Source organism: Rhinichthys klamathensis, unplaced genomic scaffold (assembly GCF_029890125.1).
Source record: "Rhinichthys klamathensis goyatoka isolate OS25496 unplaced genomic scaffold, OSU_Roscu_1.1 h1tg000004l_1, whole genome shotgun sequence".
Taxonomy (NCBI): domain Eukaryota; kingdom Metazoa; phylum Chordata; class Actinopteri; order Cypriniformes; family Leuciscidae; genus Rhinichthys; species Rhinichthys klamathensis.
The window spans coordinates 4,837,383-4,858,012 of NW_026606557.1; the positions used below are offsets into that span (position 1 = coordinate 4,837,383).

The 20,630-nt window shown below is 42.8% G+C and overlaps 1 protein-coding gene across 1 annotated transcript in view; it reads right to left on the minus strand.

The window, feature by feature from the left end:
- Positions 1–838: 838 nt before the first annotated feature.
- LOC130085010 (adhesion G protein-coupled receptor E1) overlaps positions 839–20,630 on the minus strand; it is a 180,854-nt gene continuing 161,062 nt past the window's right edge. Inside the window, exon 9 of the mRNA XM_056250560.1 lies at positions 839–851. The gene's annotated coding sequence lies outside the window, so the exon portion shown is untranslated. The remainder of the gene's footprint in view (positions 852–20,630) is intronic.

Below are 20,630 nucleotides of genomic sequence, written 5' to 3' on the forward strand. Positions count from 1 at the left end.
TGCTGACCTGGCGATGGCCTGTTATTTTATCCTGCCATATTATCAAACTCTTTTCTGATGTATAATTTCATTAACTTACACATGTATGATATTTTCCAGACAACTGAAAGAAAATAAAAATAATGTTCTCTAGTCATGCAACATGCTGCAGAGAGGAGAAAGGTTGAAAGATTCTTATTATGGGCTGGCAAACTTTTATAACATTTATTTGTGAACCCACTTTATATTACGTGTCTTTTCTATGTACTAACATTTAAATGAATAATTTGATACAATGCACTTTTTTTACAATGTACTTTTTTTTAAAAGGCCTGCGTGTAATTACATCTGTAATTAATTTCTGTAATTACATCTAGAATTATACTGTTTATCTTACACTTTAACCCAGTCTTAAACCATAACCATACCACCAAACCTGTTCCCAAACTAACCAGTATCCATACTGGTTTTTTTTTTTTTTCTAATTTAAATTTCCATACACTAACAAGTCTGCCCTTAAACAAATCAGATATGTTAATTACTTCCTCTCCAGTACCATCTGTTATAAAACATACTGTACACACCACATTCAGTCTTTGTTGTGAGCTTCTTCCCTTCTATTTCATTATTCAGACCGGCTGTGAGAACAATGACAAAGTTGTCTCCTTCGACAATATGAATGAATGGGCTTATGCTTTCCCTATGCGAATGATATGTTTGTTTCTTGCCACACTCACTAAACATCTGCGCTACATTGGCATGAGGCATTTTAGTGCAAGAAAAAAAACCTCAAGCCGAATGTGCCAAAACAGCGTTTCAGCGATAAATTTATAAATTAAGTCATTGTCATTAGTGTCTGCTAAAACACATATCTTTTCAATGCAAATTGGGCCTTTTGCAAAACAAAGTGCTACTTGCCAGGTGAATTTAAGCTGTGATATTATTAGCTGCAGAAAGCAGGCCTTAAATGGAATTTTGTTTAAAATTGGGTAACGCTTTATTTCAATGGTCTCGACCGAACGATAAGTAGCTTTGCAACTACATGTCAACTACCAGTCATTAGAGTATTAGTAGACTGTTAAGCCACGTTTCCACCAGAGGAACTTTACGCAGGAACTAGATACTTTGGGGTGGTACTCAGTTTGTTTCGACCCCAGGAACCAGGGTCTAAATGAAGTTCCGGGTAAAAATGTCCCCCTCAGAAAGTCCCTGCTTGCGAAGTAGTACTTGTTCAAATTTCAGGAACTTTCATGGGGTGGGACTTGGCTGAACATGCTGATTGGTTGAGTTCATGCCGCATTTTTATTGGTCAACCACCATGTTGTGGTGTGTGCAGTCCTACGTCACCTGACTAATTTGCCTAATCTTTACGGTCCTTTAGACCGCAGTGGAAAAGGTCTGGGGGGAAAATTTTTCCTGGGACAAATTGTTCAGGGCAATTTCAGAAAAGCGGCTTTAAATAAGGGCTAGATGTTAGGCTTTGGGTTTGTCAAATAAGTTGATGTAGTTGCAAAGTTACTTACAATCAGTAGAATGTCTGTTGGGGGACCGTCAAAATAAAGCGTCAAATTAAGCAGATATTAAGCAGACATACTACTGTAATACTACAGCCCGTTCTCATCCTTTGGCGTCATACATGTGACGCTTTGGACATTTCGTTGAAATCTTACGCACATGGCATCCTTTAGCATCAATATGAGACGCAGATCCCAAGGCGTCATAACCGTACCCTACCCCAGACCTAAACCTACCCATAACAGTGCGTGTTATATTGACGCTAAAGGATGCCATGTGCATAAGATTTCGACGAAATGTCATATGGCGTCACCTATATGACGCCAAAGGATGAGAATGCGTTGAATACTAATGAGAGTATGTAGCAGGGGCGTTTTCTCTGAGGAGGCAAGGAAGGCAGTGCCTCCTCAAAAAATTGGAAGAGAAATAATCCATATAAAAAATATAAAAAATGCAATTGTTACAAAATGTATAGTATATAAATCACTTGTTTTTCAACAGTAACACTGTCCAACAGCGACACCAGCAGGTAAAGTTACAGCGGGACGCAGCGTCTCTCTTGCCTCCCCTGAACCCATTGAGTTTCAACAGACCCCCTAAAGCGTGCAGGGGGGTTTGATGGGGTGGTAATTGTGAATGAATAGGGGAAGGTCACATGAGATGAGGCACCATCGTGCTTTGATTGGATGCATATGATTGGTTATGATTGGATGTAATTGGTTTATGTGATAAATCCCACCTCTTGTTTTCATGCGCGTTCACAAATTGGTCTGAATCAAGCGTGCCGCACAAGCCCTCAAAAGTGAAGCCAAAACGTCTCGATCGCCCCCCGGTGACCGGTCCTAGTATAGCTCATAAGCCCCGCCTCCCCATGTTATTCAACGGGACGTGAGACCAACTAAATAATTAAATTACACTTCACATATCTTTTTTCTAAAGATAGTTTCTGTCATTTACTGTAGTTTCTATCACGTTGATGTAATTTCAAGTGTTTGTTTTTAAAAAAAGTTAGTTTTTAGTTAGTTATTTGATTCTATAAAAACGGTGCTGTGACATCATGATTGACAGCTGTGATTGACAGGTTCTCTGTGTGAAGTAGTCACTGAAGCACCAACGGACTTTTTTTCATAATGTTGACTATGTGGTTAGTAGTTGTATTTACCCAATTTTAACGAGGTACTGCAATCAGCAGACATCATTGTAGAGGAATGGAGCAGACAAGGCCACTTAAGAAAAGGGCAGGGCGTGTGCTTGCGATTGATTCAACGAGCGCGAGGGCGGGGCCTTGATTTCGCGGCTTTACTTCCTGCTCACGACTGCGCATGACTGGTCCCGAAAACGCTACTGCGCAGACTCAAGTTCCAATATGTCAGCGCCATATCGGGACTCTGGCGGCTTCAGTTCTCTCCAATGGAAAGAGCGAAGGGGCTTCGTCCATCTTTTTTTACAGTCTATGGTCTGAATGAACAAAACATCATGCCTTTAATGGGAAGGCTAATTGAAAAGTAAGCACTCACTTAGATATCACCGCTTTATGTCACGTCAAAATCAAACTTGAGATGCCCTGAAAACATGATGACCGTGGGGTTTTTAGTGAGCTATCAGCTTGGTGAAATTAAAGGTAAATTCGTGTCTGTGACCAGTGTTTACTGAGCTTGATGACTGATGATCTGAAAAGAAGTTGACTATAAAAAAGAACAGCTGAACATCAGTTCAAAAATAAAATACTGTTTAAATTGTTACTGCCTTTAGTGATTATTTTGGAATACATTACTGAGATTGGTAAGATTTATACTTGTTTTAAAATAATAATAATAATAATTACATATAATGTAAAAATACAACATCAAAGAGTTACCTAAAATTGTATAGTATTGGTGAAGTATGTCAGCTCACAAAAGTCCAACCAATGTGCAAGATAACACGGGTCACTGCTGGAAAACAACAGCATCTGTGAGCTATAGCTTCAAAGAAGGATAGTTAAATGGAAATAACTTTGCCTTGAAAATGCATTCATTATCTCTGTTTGTGTCCCATCTGTCACTGAAGACAAGTCTACATAGTTTCATTGTGATGCATTTTGTCATCTGGACAACGCGGATCCTTCAGCTGGGTGTGTTGAGCCTGAGGGGAGAAAAACAGAGGCTCAAGAGTTACTCAACAGCTGGAGAAAGAGAGCGTGACAGACAAACAGTTACACAAAACAACACAAGAGTGAAAAAAAGACAGAGCCAGGACAGCATGCGCCTTGCATCTACCAAGCATTAACAAAGGGTTAGTTCAGACAAAAATGAAATCTATTTCATCAGTTGTTCTCCTTCATGTTGTCCAAATCATATATGAGTTAATTTAGTCTGTGAAACAAAAGGAGTTATGTGTAACAGAATCTCTACTTTGCTCCTTTTCATACAATGAAAATGAATGTTGACCTCGGATGTCAAGATTCTCCATTCAAGATGAATTTCAGTCTCTTCTTCTGACAAAGCAATTGTATAACTTGTATTATACTACGTGGCTGTTTAATGCTTGATTCTGATTGGTTGTCGAACGTTCTAATGTATGCAATTGTTTTCAGGGAAACGTACGGCTAAAAGAGTTCCATTCAGGTCTTGGTTGTATTTCAGATCCAAATCACTTCGCCAAATGATTTCAGTTATTTCAAAGGTCTTTACAGTCGTGGCCGCATTACCACCTCGGGTGTGCATTGTTTTTTAATAATTCAACGGTCCGTCATCAATTATTCCTCATAGTCATATGGACCACATTTATGCTTTTTGTTCCTCTTCAGTCGGTCTCTCGACGCCACGACAGACGAATAAGAATCTCGCTAGAGAGGCCAATCTACTTCGAGTGGTCCCCGTCGTGGCGTCTCCGTTCCCTTCTTCAGGGAACGAGGGTTACCATATGTAATCGAGATGTTCTTTTTGGAGCTTGACATATTTTGGTCACCATTTACTTTTATTATGTGGAAGAGAGCAGTGTGAATGTTCCTTAAACATCTGTTTGTTACACAACACCGTTTTCAACTAAAAACGTAAAACTTGTAATGCTTTTTTGCCGTTCAATGAGACGACAGCAGCGTTTTGGGGGCCTGAAAATGCAAACTTTTGAAAACGGGTCTCAAAGTGTAAGTTATTGAAACCGATTCTGTTATAGTCTCCATGTAAACTACAAAAACGCAAATTTCTGAAAACAGTAACATCATGTGTATGCGTATTATGTGTTCAGTCTATTGGTGCATCGTGTGTCTTTACAAAGTGACATCACCAACTACTGGCTTGGCATGAATAATACAGCGTTTTGAATCGTTTTCACAGATCCGTGTGAACGGGGATCATTTGACAACGGTGTCGTTTGTACGCTAAAAATGCAATGGAAAAATGTTTCCATTTTTTCGTACACCGTTGTTGTTGTGTAAAAGTACTCTAAAACTACAAAAACCCTTCATACATGTCACAAATCAAGTAATTCTTCCATAACACTAGCAAAGATTTTCACCCAACAAACACACTCTGTCACTCATAAAACAATGACCTAAAAACACTAACAACAAGTAGCATTACACAATGTTTTCTTTTGTAAAACGTTGTGAAAGACTCTCTGCTGTTTAGAAATTCACTGCAGTATATGTTACATGATCCATGTTTGCCTTACAGTACAAAATGATTCCTACAGCTTCTCATTTTGAATAAACGGTAATGAAATTGAAAGACTAACACTTATGTAGGTGTTCCACAGCATCTAATTGTTTTGATAGTATTTTTTATTTTTTTGATTTGGAATATATTTGAATGTGGTATCCCTGTAAACATGTTCTTATTCAGAGCTTATTCAGTGTTTTATTATGAACTTAACAGTTTCGGTGTTGGTTGTAAAGGGAAAAAATACAATTAATGTGAATTTAAAAGATGTAGTAATTGGATGTATTTTGTTCCACTGGAAAGCAATTGAAAAGTATACATAGTTTAGCCCACATAGATTGTTGTTGTGCTCACTGTGTGAAGAGTTTTAAAAAAGTGACCAAAATATTCAGAAATTGGTCCAAGAAATTGACCACAAAAAATAAAAAAATAAAAAAATAATTTGTCAAAAGTAGCCTACTACGTTACCTTTTTAAGTTGTAAAAATTAATTGGTCCACCTTTAAATTGTAACAAAAAAAAAGGCAATGGCTTCCCGCTATATTCAAATTACACACTTAATATGGATATCTGGTCTCATAGCCTTTGCTCACAAGCTTCTGAATTCCATGAGACTGTTGGATATCCCATGTGTCATTTTATGATTTAGAAGGGTGTCCATGTGCCCTTTGGCTGAACCTGCACTGGTACAGACTCCACTGCAGACTACTGCACGTCTCTGCTGCATTACGTCACAAAAGAGTGTAGGCTACATCAAGAGGCTTGAAGGGGCTGAAGGGCATAGCTCAGGGTGAACAAAAGTTCAGACATTTCTGTCACTTTCTTATCTGGTTTTCAGTGCATTGCACTGCTTATGTCCTTTTCGGTTTTAGCACGAAACATTAATGTGTCAGAACTTCAGAAGTCTCTACAGTATTCATTTTACCTAAGAGTGACTGGATAGAACTTTGTCACGCAAGCACTTTGTGTGAGAATCTGACAAAAATTCAAGTCACTGATAAACTTATGCCCTCCATGAGTTTTTAACGTTTTTTTCAATCGCTGACAAGCGCTTACCAATACTTCAGATACTTTTTCTAAACTCTTAACACAGACTCACACCTACAAAACACAATTGGCCAAATGGATAATTTTCATCTCAAAAACACATTTTGTTAAATATATGCTAACTCTTCATTTCAAAATAGAACACATCTTTCTCTGCAAACACTAACTTTACCAAAACACTGGAAATCTGACTCAAAATGAAATGATTCTGTCAAAGAATAACACTTGTTTTCACTTCACAAGGTACATGCAGTCAATCAAAGTACACCAGGTTTCAAAATACTGGCTATTGTTGACATTACAAAAACTGCATAGACTTTTATGTTTCAGTTTTACAGGTATTTGCATGCAAAACGCACAATCCACCGTTTTTACACTAAATTTCTTGGTTGGGAACTGTATGTCCACATGTACAGTAATATTCACATTCAAAAGCATTCCACTAAAAAGCAAATCAGGTTTTTTCATCTCTCACTGCATCTCTCACTGCTCCTGCACCTCTCACTGCATCTCTCACTGCTCCTGCATCTCTGACTGCATCTCTCACTGCATCTCTCACTGCACCTGCATCTCTCACTGCATCTCTCACTGCACCTGCATCTATCACTGCTCCTGCACCTCTCACTGCGTCTCTCACCTGCTCCTGCACCTCTCACTGCATCTCTCACTGCATCTCTCATTGCATCTCTCACTGCACCTGCATCTCCCACTGCATCTCTCACTGTGTCTCTCACTGCTCCTGCACCTCTCACTGCATCTCTCACTGCTCCTGCACCTCTCACTGCATCTCTCACTGCATCGCTCACTGCACCTGCATCTCCCACTGCATCTCTCACTGCGTCTCTCACTGCTCCTGCACCTCTCACTGCATCTCTCACTGCTCCTGCACCTGCATCTCTCACTGCATCTCTCACTGCTCCTGCTCCTGCATCTCTCACTGCTCCTGCTCCTGCATCTCTCACTGCATCTCTCACTGCTCCTGCTCCTGCACCTCTCACTGCATCTCTCACTGCACCTCTCACTGCATCTCTCACTGCACCTCTCACTGCATCTCTCACTGCATCTCTCACTGCTCCTGCATCTCTCACTGCATCTCTCACTGCTCCTGCACCTCTCACTGCATCTCTCACTGCTCCTGCACCTCTCACTGCATCTCTCACTGCATCTCTCACTGCTCCTGCACCTCTCACTGCATCCCTCACTGCTCCTGCACCTCTCACTGCATCTCTCACTGCATCTCTCACTGCTCCTGCTCCTGCATCTCTCACTGCATCTCTCACTGCTCCTGCACCTCTCACTGCATCTCTCACTGCTCCTGCACCTCTCACTGCATCTCTCACTGCTCCTGCTCCTGCATCTCTCACTGCATCTCTCACTGCTCCTGCTCCTGCACCTCTCACTGCATCTCTCACTGCATCTCTCACTGCTCCTGCTCCTGCACCTCTCACTGCATCTCTCACTGCTCCTGCACCTCTCACTGCATCTCTCACTGCTCCTGCATCTCTCACTGCATCTCTCACTGTTCCTGCACCTCTTACTGCATCTCTCACTGCTCCTGCACCTGCATCTCTCACTGCATCTCTCACTGCTCCTGCTCCTGCATCTCTCACTGCATCTCTCACTGCTCCTGCTCCTGCACCTCTCACTGCATCTCTCACTGCTCCTGCTCCTGCATCTCTCACTGCTCCTGCATCTCTCACTGCATCTCTCACTGCTCCTGCTCCTGCACCTCTCACTGCATCTCTCACTGCATCTCTCACTGCTCCTGCTCCTGCACCTCTCACTGCATCTCTCACTGCATCTCTCACTGCTCCTGCACCTCTCACTGCATCTCTCACTGCTCCTGCACCTCTTACTGCATCTCTCACTGCTCCTGCACCTCTCACTGCATCTCTCACTGCTCCTGCACCTCTCACTGCATCTCTCACTGCATCTCTCACTGCATCTCTCACTGCTCCTGCACCTCTCACTGCACCTCTCACTGCATCCCTCACTGCTCCTGCACCTCTCACTGCATCTCTCACTGCTCCTGCTCCTGCATCTCTCACTGCATCTCTCACTGCTCCTGCTCCTGCACCTCTCACTGCATCTATCACTGCATCTCTCACTGTTCCTGCACCTCTCACTGCACCTCTCACTGCATCTCTCACTGCATCTCTCACTGCTCCTGCTCCTGCACCTCTCACTGCATCTCTCACTGCATCTCTCACTGCTCCTGCACCTCTCACTGCATCTCTCACTGCTCCTGCACCTCTCACTGCATCTCTCACTGCTCCTGCACCTCTCACTGCATCTCTCACTGCTCCTGCATCTCTCACTGCATCTCTCACTGTTCCTGCACCTCTCACTGCATCTCTCACTGCTCCTGCACCTGCATCTCTCACTGCATCTCTCACTGCTCCTGCTCCTGCACCTCTCACTGCATCTCTCACTGCTCCTGCTCCTGCACCTCTCACTGCATCTCTCACTGCTCCTGCTCCTGCATCTCTCACTGCATCTCTCACTGCTCCTGCTCCTGCACCTCTCACTGCATCTCTCACTGCTCCTGCACCTCTCACTGCATCTCTCACTGTTCCTGCACCTCTCACTGCATCTCTCACTGCTCCTGCACCTGCATCTCTCACTGCATTTCTCACTGCTCCTCCTCCTGCATCTCTCACTGCATCTCTCACTGCTCCTGCTCCTGCACTTCTCACTGCATCTCTCACTGCATCTCTCACTGCATCTCTCACTGCTCCTGCTCCTGCACCTCTCACTGCATCTCTCACTGCTCCTGCTCCTGCATCTCTCACTGCATCTCTCACTGCTCCTGCTCCTGCACCTCTCACTGCATCTCTCACTGCTCCTGCTCCTGCACCTCTCACTGCATCTCTCACTGCATCTCTCACTGCATCTCTCACTGCTCCTGCTCCTGCACCTCTCACTGCATCTCTCACTGCTCCTGCTCCTGCATCTCTCACTGCTCCTGCTCCTGCATCTCTCACTGCATCTCTCACTGCTCCTGCTCCTGCACCTCTCACTGCATCTCTCGCTGCTCCTGCACCTCTCACTGCATCTCTCACTGCTCCTGCACCTCTTACTGCATCTCTCACTGCATCTCTCACTGCTCCTGCACCTCTCACTGCATCTCTCACTGCTCCTGCATCTCTCACTGCATCTCTCACTGCTCCTGCACCTCTCACTGCATCTCTCACTGCATCTCTCACTGCTCCTGCACCTCTCACTGCACCTCTCACTGCATCCCTCACTGCTCCTGCTCCTCTCACTGCATCTCTCACTGCTCCTGCATCTCTCACTGCATCTCTCACTGCTCCTGCATCTCTCACTGCATCTCTCACTGCTCCTGCACCTCTCACTGCATCCCTCACTGCTCCTGCACCTCTCACTGCATCTCTCACTGCTCCTGTATCTCTCACTGCATCTCTCACTGCTCCTGCACCTCTCACTGCATCCCTCACTGCTCCTGCACCTCTCACTGCATCTCTCACTGCTCCTGCACCTCTCACTGCATCTCTCACTGCACCTGCACCTGCATCTCTCACTGAATCTCTCACTGCATCTCTCACTGCTCCTGCTCCTGCACATCTAACTGCATCTCTCACTGCATCTGTCGCTGATCCTGCTCCTGCACCTCTCACTGCATCTCTCACTGCTCCTGCACCTCTCATTGCATCACTGCTCCTGCTCCTGCACCTCTCACTGCTACTGCTCCTGCACCTCTCACTGCATCTCTCACTGCTCCTGCTCATGCACCTCTCACTGCATCTCTCACTGCTACTGCTCCTGCACCTCTCACTGCATCTCTCACTGCTCCTGCACCTCTCACTGCATCTCTCACTGCTCCTGCAGCTCTCACTGGATCTCTCACTGCTCCTGCACCTGCATCTCTCACTGAATCTCTCACTGCATCTCTCACTGCTCCTGCTCCTGCACCTCTAACTGCATCTCTCACTGCATCTCTCGCTGCTCCTGCTCCTGCACCTCTCACTGCATCTCTCACTGCTCCTGCACCTCTCACTGCATCTCTCACTGCATCTCTCACTGCTCCTGCTCCTGCACCTCTCACTGCATCTCTCACTGCTACTGCTCCTGCACCTCTCACTGCATCTCTCACTGCACCTCTCACTGCTCCTGGACCTCTCACTGCACCTCTCACTCCATCTCTCACTGCACCTCTCACTGCATCTCTCACTGCTCCTGCACCTCTCACTGCATCTCTCACTGATCCTGCACCTCTCACTGCTCCTGCACCTCTCACTGCATATCTCACTGCTCCTGCACCTGCATCTCTCACTGCATCTCTCACTGCTCCTGCATCTCTCACTGCATCTCTCACTGCACCTCTCACTGCATCTCTCACTGCCCCTCTCACTGCATCTCTCACTGCACCTGCACCTCTCACTGCATATCTCACTGCACCTGCACCTCTCACTGCTCCTGCAACTCTCACTGCATCTCTCACTTCATCTCTAACTGGGCCTGCCCTTCCCCCTGGGCACCTTGCTCTAACTCTTCCTCGTCCAGACATTACAGTGTTTGTCTTTTTCTGTTTCTGTTTCCAAAAATGTCACTCCTCAAAGTCCTCCTTTTACTGTATAAGTGTCAATGTAATAGAAAAAAATAACCCCTGCCACTGAGTCTAAGCCAGACTGGAATCAGCTGTGGTTGGCCCAATTTACCCAACATAAATACGCTATGGGTCAATTATTCAATTGTTTGTTTATTATCAGCTGAAATACAGTATATTGTTTTTGAACTGATATCATTGCAGAAGCAGAGGTTTTTATACTGTATCTAAGGTTTGGAATATTGTTTTTGCTGTTGTGGGATGGTGTGTGTTAACATTTGTAAATACTACAAAAACAATCCATAATTTTATTGGGAGGTATAGCTTGTCTGTTAAGAAAATGTAAGCATTGTGGAAATGTGTTCACTGACTGCATATTGTGTGAAACCGACATGAAATGTGTGAATGGTATGGCCACAAAAGACCGATGCTGTGCTAATTGTGTTTAGAGTTTTGAAAATGTGACAACTGGTTGGACAAACGCTTGTTAGCGACTGAAAAAAACTGTAATTCAGGAACCGCTATGATGTGATCATTGAGCAGGTGATTTTAACAAATCTGTCCGATCATGAATCATTCAGACTGGTCTTGTGAACACAAGCAACTGATTCATTAGACAGATTCATTCAGAAATCAGACTTGGGTGTGGCTTCAAAAGGTGTAGTGCACAAGTTGTATTGGATCACATTTATGAAACATTTTTGGGGCTATTGCATCCCCTTCCAGCTTGGAAGTGCTAGTCAGTTATTATAAATATATGTACAAAAGCGACCTATGGCCAGTTGCATAAACTGTTAAGACTATAGTTTTACAAGTTAGTCATCTATTTTTGTCCCCCCCTTCAAGACTGGTTATAACTTTTTTTCTAAAAGTCAGTTATATAAAAAGGTAGATTGGTCTTATTTGAATACAAAAGGTAAGACTGATTTCCTCTTGGCTAACTGCTAGTTTAGTGGTTTTCTTTGTTCACCAAGTAATTTACTGGTCAGGCATTATTGTTAACTCACAAGACTGTAAGGAGAAAATTACAATTTGATGGATAATTTAAATATATTCTGTAATCACATTTTGGTAATGTATTAATTCCGCCGTCACATCTGAGCGCGAAACGCTGCTTGGATAGTTTCAAGATAGTTAAAAATAAATAATAATACAATAATAATTTAATTGTTCATATGTGTTTATTCTTGTTAACACAATCGAAGTGGACAATCGAAACAAAGTGTAACCAAGAGCGGTTGCAATTTTGGTTGTTCCGTATGGGCACATCATACGATTGCAGTTTCAAAACAGGCTTTACAATGAACCTCTCACAAAACATTAAAAAAAGATGACAAATTGATTCATGAACAAAGCTAGAATGCAGCGAGGATTCCCAGGCATTCATTTGTGCTCTTAGCACTTCCTTCCTGTGTTCCTAAACGTTTTGTGTGTTTCAGCCCAGGTCCTGTTGCCCTTTCACAGCCCTCAGGGTGGGGAGGACATTCAAACCCCATCCCACCCTCCAATGGCATCTCTCTGACACTCCACTACATATCAATAGTTGCTATAGATACAAATATAACAGCATAAACACAATCCATCTGTTCCACAACACTTATCGCTTCCGCTCATTTCTCACGTACACAGCGCAAACGGTAACGCTTTAGATTACAGCCCGGAAAGTACTGGGTAATTAAAGCAATTTTACAGCGTAACTTTCGGTAAGTATAGTGTACCTATAACGTACTTACAATATAAGTATAAGGGAACAATATTTTAAGTTTGGGGAATAAAGGGGTAACAACCAGGAGAATAAAAAAATTATTAATATTGTGAGTATTATAGAACTAAGGGGTACTTATTCTACTATTATGATATAACAATCTTACATTTGTGATCAATTTAGCAAGAACATACACTGCGTACCTTTTTGAAATAATGGTGAACCAGTACATACTGTATAGGCTTTATAAATAGATATAATAGATATGTACCCTGTAATTTTTAAAATGTAATCTTTTTAACAAAAGTGCACTGAAAACGAAAACTATTGCAACTTTTGCTTAAATATTGGGAAAAGATACTCTTGTTTCATGTAGCCTGTTACCCTCTTGTTCCATGTAATTACAGCTCTTGTTCCATGTAGTTACAGGGTAAGTGTGACATTGCGGGCTGTAAATTAAAGTGGTTCTCGTTACCCTCTTGTTCCATGTAGTTACAGGGTAAGTACAATAAAAATGCATACACAATCTTATATCACTGACTCGGAACCTTTATTTATTATACAAGCACCACTTACCCTGTAACCACATAAAACAATATATATTTCCCAGTATTTAAAAAAATTGCAATAGTCTTAGCTTTTCTTGCCTTGAAACATGTTAGCCCAAACTTAAACATCTGCACTTTTGCTATCAAAAAAAATAAAAAATAAAAGTATAAATGCATAGATATGTACCCTGTCATTTTTAAAAAGCCTATACAGTATGTATTGCCTTGGTACACAATTATTACAAAAAGGTACGCAGTGTATGTTCTCGCTAAATTGCTCCCAAATGTAAGATTGTTGTATCATAATAGTAGAATAAGAACCCCTTATAGTTCTATAATACTTACAGTATAAATATATTTTTTTAATTCTCCTGGTTGTTACCCCTTTATTCCCCAAACTGTACATATTGTTCCCTTATACTTTCATGTAAGTACTTTATAGGTACACTATAATTACCGAAAGGTACTCTGTAAATTCCTCTTAATTACCCAGTACTTTCCGGGCTGTAATCTAAAGCGTTACCGCGCAAACTTTATGGTACAGTGAGCTCAGAATTGCTGTATAATCCTTAAAAACATGATACACTACATGCCCTTATCCCCCAAAATAGCTGCCTATTATGTTTGACCGCTGAATCAATTCAAAATACATTACCTGACCACCGTGATTAACTTCATGATGTGTCTGTTCACAAAATCTGGCACGCTGGGGGATTTAACACAGAAATCTGTTTTAATAATTAAAACACTGATAAAGGATTAGCAACAGCAGCAAAACATAGTGCAACACAAGCAGTTACCTTCAAAATTAGGAACCCAGCTGAAATTAAACAGATCCCACTTTAACTAATGCTTTGATAAATACCTGCATGTAATTACAGCTGTTATCAGGGGCGCAACTACCCAGTGTCAGAGGGGTATGCAGCAACAATTTTTGCGCCCCCCCCCCCCCCCCCCCCCCACACACACAAAAAAAAAAAAAAGTGTGCCATGTAATAAGTGAGTAGGAACGAGTGAGAGCTAACACAGATAAAATAAGTGCAAAATTGTCATTTATTAATACGATTAAACTACTCCACCGTGATGAACCCCCCTAAAAAAAGTATTAGCTCCATTGGAACAGCAATAGCAGTGTTTCTCACAGGATTTTAGGTAAAACTGTGGTAGGTGGACCTCTGTTTCTCTAGGGGGGTTCGGGGGCATGCCCCCCCGTAAGAAAATGTTGTGTTCTTTAATGTTAAATTCATCAGTCTGGTGCACTTTGAGAGTTCAAAATTAAAAGCTCCAACCCATATTCAGGGTGCAAAATTAAACAAAGAAAAATTCAAACCTCTTTTAGTAAGTGTCTGTCTACATTACACTACTACATAATAATAGTTATAATATTAATCCCATGATAGTAATAGCCATATATTGTAAAACAAATGCACTGAAAAATAAAGGAAACTTTCATAATTAGTTTTTTAGGCTACTAATTTCTATACTTGAAAGATATAAGCACATTATGACATGTTTCATGGGCCGGTGTGTCAGCAAAAAAAATAACGCTGACTTTTTTTGACCAATGCATTACACCGGCACTAACCCAGCGCCGCCGATTACAGTTTTTCTCGATTGCTTAAACACTATAACCAGGCTTTTGAACTAAAATTTCAAAACCATAATGCCATTTATCAAAAAGCACACCCATTTCACTGAACTATGAACACTATTCCCCTGTTTTGACACATTAGTCAGATTTGTTGAACTGTCACTGCAAAACTCTACACACAAATCCCTTCATTTCTCATTGCCTACAACACGTGGTCATTTAGAAAGCACTAGCATTCAATACTGTTCACTCAAGTCAGCACAGCTTCAGCTCAGTTAGCACACAATTACCCAGGTGAAAACACTAAGAGTCAAAATTGAACACACATCAGTCAGATCCTTCAATAGATAGATAAACGCTTATACAATCTTTTATAAAAGATAAAAATCAGTTTACTGAGTTTTGGAACAATGGATCCACAGAGAAATTAAGCAATAGGTCGAGGAGGGGGAGGAAGAGGAGGAGGAGGAAGAGGAATAGGAGGAGGAAGAGGATGAGGAAGAGGTGGAGGAAGAGGAGGAGGAGGAAGAGGAATAGGAGGAGGAGGAAGAGGAAGAGGAATAGGAGGAGGAAGAGGAGGAGGAGGAGGAAGAGGAAGAGGAATAGGAGGAGGAGGAAGAGGAATAGGTGGAGGAAGAGGAGGAGGATGAGGAGGAGGAAGAGGAATAGGAGGAGGAAGAGGTGGAGGAAGAGGAGGAGGAGGAGGAGGAGGAGGAAGGGCAAGGGCAAGAAGACAAGCAGTCTCGGATGAAATTCAAGCCACTTTAGTTGGCCATGTCCTTGTCCATGGTATGACTATATAAGGGAGGCTGGGCAACGAGTACAGACAAATTTGAGTCGCTTCACCGTCGCCTCCATCATCAGATCCTTCAGGAAGGTGTGGTGGCAAACACATTTCTATCACTGAATAAGAGACAAACATTTCCAATTGTCTTTGATGAGGTTTATGTTCTTGCCAGAAAAGGCCAGCAGTCGTACAGTCACACAGAGCGGCTGCAGAGTGACAGTGAAGGGAGGGCATCCTTTCTCCTTTATAGTCTTGACTCCCAGAATGTCATCTTTCTAGGCCAATGATGGTATTTCAACCATATGTGGAACATTCTTAGACTTGTTCATCATATTGTATCCTTGAGTGGAGGCATGTACCAACACTCTTTCCCATTCCAATACTTTGAACCATATTTGAATAAGGTTTGTGTGTGCTCTTTTACTGTCATATGATGCTCACACACATCTTGAGTAGAAGCGAGTAAAAAAAAAAGATGGATGGACACAAGCAACATGACTTACCAGTTTTGGAAATGTTGTTTTGAATTTATAGCAGCAGTGTGTAAGACTATGTTGTAGTGTGTGTATTTTTGAGGGCTTGTGTGTCCTGTCTGAGGGCAACGTTTGGTTTTTCAGCAAGAGTGAATGGTTTTGAGTGTAGAGCTTCATTTTGACCTGAAAATAGGATGTTTGGGGAATTGGGTGAGACGTTATGGATTTGTGTTTACTGTTTTGAGAATACGAGGCATAGTTTCAAGAAATGTGTTTAAGCAATCGAGAAAAACTGTAAAGACCCACTCCGATGAAAATAATGTTTTTCTAGGTGTTAACATGTTCTTGTGGCATTTTTCTTATGTTAGAGGACATATCTTGAGAAAAATGAGCTCAAAGTTGTATTTCTGAGTATTTCTACATTCAAATGGCTGTGAATCAGTAGCAGACGCTAAAATGCCGTTTAAAATAGACTGGAGTTGTGACGTAGTAACTCCACTGGGCGGGGCCACAAGCTTGTTAAAATTAATCGAAAGTGCCCCTCTCAAACAAATATCAATGATAATATTGTTTTCAATAAAACAAAATGCATTTGATTATAATTAACATGACAATGTGACAAAATTCACGTTTACTTGTATGTTTCTGTCGGTTTGAGCTGTCGTTGCCATGACTCGTTGCTATGGGTTGCGTCACTTGCTGACTTGCATCGGACTCGACTGAAGGGGTCAGTCTCCGTTTTCGAGGCCGAGGGTCAGTAATGTGGACGGCAGGAGCGCATAATCGTTGCAAAAGTTATGCGTTTTAAAACGAAAACGCACTGTACGGCTGGATAGCTCCAATATTGCTCTCAATTTTTGTTGCACCGGTAATGACAGGTTGGGGGTGTAAGCTAGCGGGAGAGACAGAGCTCTCAGCAACGGGGAGGGGGAGGGTCGTCTCCGTGCCAACGGCTCCGCCCACAACGCAGAGGCGAATTGCTAATGAGCTACTGCCGCTCTGCTGAAGCAAAGTCCCAGAAAACGGCACAGGTTTTGTGAGTTTGGCTAAAAATGGCATAATCATAATTTAAAGACCACTGGGAATGTTTACAAATAGCTCAAAATATGATCGGAGTGGGACTTTAAGCAAAAAAATAAAATAAATGAATGGGCCGCCGATGTACGAGTTTTATGGGCCGTTAAGAAAAAAAGTATGAGATGTATCGGCCGAAAAAGCACGTCGGCCCACCGGGAATCCCGGTAGTCCCGATGGCCACAGAGATATAGATAGCCTATGCCTGGATGTCACACTTTAAATCCTACCTGTTGGCTTTCAGCATGCACTTATTTACCTGCTGTCGCATCAATTGACAGGCCATCTCCTTTTCCCTCTTTCTTTTTCTATTTTTAGCCCCACAGCATTTTGTTTTATCCATCTTTTTCGACGACAACTCACTACTCGTATCTGCTCGCTCAGCACTCACGACGCCCCTGTCCGCTCGCGATATTACCCCGCCCCCCTTCTCCATGAGGGCGCCTACTCTAGCCTGTTAGTCCTCTAAAATTTTATATAACATTGAAGAAATGCAGAAATATAAATATATATTTTTTTTAATGATTTTTTTTTTTTTTTTTTTTTTTTTTTACCATCGCTTTGGCGCCCCCCATGGTGCTGCGCCCCTATGCGCCGCATATAGCGCATACCCACTTTTTGCGCCACTGGCTGTTATTATGTAATTTCTGTGATCACATCTATAATCACACTGTTGACCCATTCCTTACATCTTAATACACCCTTAACCCTACCCATACCACCAAACCTGTCCTAACCTTACCTCAAAATGAGTAGCTTGCGTTTTCTATACATTGTGACATCACAATGTAGCAGGCCTCACCCACGACTGGTGACGGAATTTTGCTTCCACCCATAAAGTGTCATTTTGGCATGTTATAATAAATGATCTGTGTATTTGAGCATTCTGGGGACACCTAAGACTTTTAAGACACATAAGTATTACATCTTGTAAAAAGGGGTATAATAAGTCCCCTTTAAATGTCATTATCCAATCTGGTAAAATCTACAAAGGCAACAATTCCATATGTCACTCAACTTAAGGCCTGGGTATACTTCCTTTTCCGCGTTCTGCTCCATCTCGTGCACAGTTGAGGATGCAAGTGTGGCGAGTGGGTGCGGTTGAGACACAAGCTCAAGTTGATTTATTACTAAAGAACTCCGACTACGCCACCCTAGGAGTTAACCCCAGGGAAAATACTAAACATTGAGTAAAGCACGCAGGTTCGGTTCCCTCATAAAGTTAGACAAGAGACGTGAGTACAATACAAAAATACAAATATTTATTAATACAAGAATGATTAAAAATGTTGGACACTAAGACCCACATCAAACACTAACAACCCCACTTCAGATTAAAGAAACAAACACAAACCAATATAACAATGTATATCTGCAAAGCAAAATACCTAAATTATAACAGCAGGGCTGGGGCTCCCAACGAAGAGGAATCACTGTCGGTTACGGGGCACACGTTCACGCGCACACACACCTGTGCAGTCTAATTGCACTATCGCACTCAAGTGTACACTGCACACGATAAAGAAGAACCACCACCACAAAAAAGAAGAGCACTCCGGCCGTGGGACCCCAGCTCCTGCAGTAGAAAATAAAAACATAAAGAAACTATACAAATGAACATAGAAATAGCAATAAAGACATTACCAATAAAGCAAAAAATAAGAAAAAGAAAACCAATAACCTAAAAAGATCAAAGAGCTGGTCTGGAGATTATTACAAAGCAATTTCAACTCGGTAGATGTTCACACACACAAATGGGATGACATTAATGGTCTCAAAATCACATGCATCCAGATAACCACTTCGTTGGTTGTTTTAATTAAAGCAAAGGAAAGGAAAAGAAGTTCAATCAAAGGAACAAAACAAGAAAATATGAAGCAGGGCACTAAAACGACACAGTAAGAGAATCAAACGAGCAGTCCCCTTGTTAGTGATGATCGCGTCGGCGCGGCTGTATCAACCACCACAGCGCTTTAACAGCGTGAGAGCAGCAACTACAAATCTCGGCAGAGAACGATCGATCAGTCCCCTTTTTTTATAGTGATGATCGCGTCGGCGCGGCTGTATCAACCACAATGCTTTAACAGCGTGAGAGCAGCAACTACAAATCTCGGCAGAGAACGAGCAGTCCCCTTTGTTAAGCCTGGAACACACTAAGCCGACGCCGACGAACTAGCACCGATGAAAGCCGACTGTGTTGTCGACTCTCGTTGCCTCTCGTCGGGGTAAAAAGCTGCACTTGAACACACCGAGAGAACTACAGCCGACTGTCAGCTAGAATGCGCATTCTGCGCCTGCGTGTAAATGAGACAACTGTCTATTTCTGCAGATATATTCTCTATATTCGTCATTCAAAAAGGGGAAACCGACGCTGTCGGCTGCAGATACACAAACCATAAACAAAGCAGTGCGTGCTTACCGTTTTAAATATCAATGCTGCTAAACACTTTCTTTATTCCACTCCGCTCGTGTTAATATTGAAATATTCGCCAAGGAACACCCAGGTAAGATGACGTAACATAAGAACAGCCTTCTATCTGTAGAGTTTTGACTTCTTTGCTCGCTGTTTTGCTATTATTCTCGTGCATGACTCTTTCACTATGCTGAACAGCCAATCAGAGTTCCCTCTTTCACCGACGGCCCGACGCCGATTCAACATGTCGAATCGGCCGAAACAAAGCCGACGAGGACCAATTTCAGCCGCACAAAAACTGCCCGACGGCCGACCGTCGGCTTGGTGTGTTCCAGGCTTTATAGTGATGATCGCGTCGGCGCGGCTGCATCAACCACAATGCTTTAACAGCGTGAGAGCAGCAACTACAAATCTCGGCAGAGAACAATCAGTCCCCTTTTGTTATAGTGATGATCGCGTCGGCGCGGCTGTATCAACCACAGCGCTTTAACAGCGTGAGAGCAGCAACTACAAATCTCGGCAGAGAACGAGAGGGAGAATCCATCAGGATATCACGTCAGATAGCACCAAGGGGGTAATCCACCAGCTGGAAACTGAAGTCTCCCCGGGCGCCGCCATTGGCTAACAAGCTTTCACCTGCTGTTAGCATCCCATTGACTCCCATTCATTTTTGCGTCACTTTGACAGCGAATAACTTTACATCTGAGGCGTTTAAAGACTCCATTTGTCCATTGTTTATTTCTAAAGAAACACGACAATGTATAAAAGGCTCCATTACCTTGTATCTTACGTTATGGCCCCGTAGAAGCCGTTTGTGTAAAAATAGGCTAACGATTGCGTCATAACACGCGACTCTCTGTCGCACTGTACAGAAATTACCGTATAGACAGAAGTAGAAGCTCGCGCGCAATCGGGGGGATGTGGAGGCATAAAGTCAAGGGAGAAGCCCATAGAGAGTTGTAAAGCTGCTCCTGCTGCTAGCTCATGGACAGCTAATACTCACGATCTCCGGCTCTGCAAGATTCGGAAGGGAATGATTCAGATTCCTCTTGGCGCCGCTACTAGAAGACGTACAAGTTGCTCACGTCACATCTACGTCGTCAAACTCAGTTTGAGCCTGAGCAGTTCGCTTGGCAATCAGGAAGTGAGTGCTTCTAATTGACTTCACTTTTCTCCGTTGAAGTCTATGGGGTCGCTGTGTCCATTTCTTTTACTGTCTATGGATAGCACACTCTATAGCCACGGATTGGTCACAGTCATGCCCCATCGATAGCACAATGGGATACAGGGA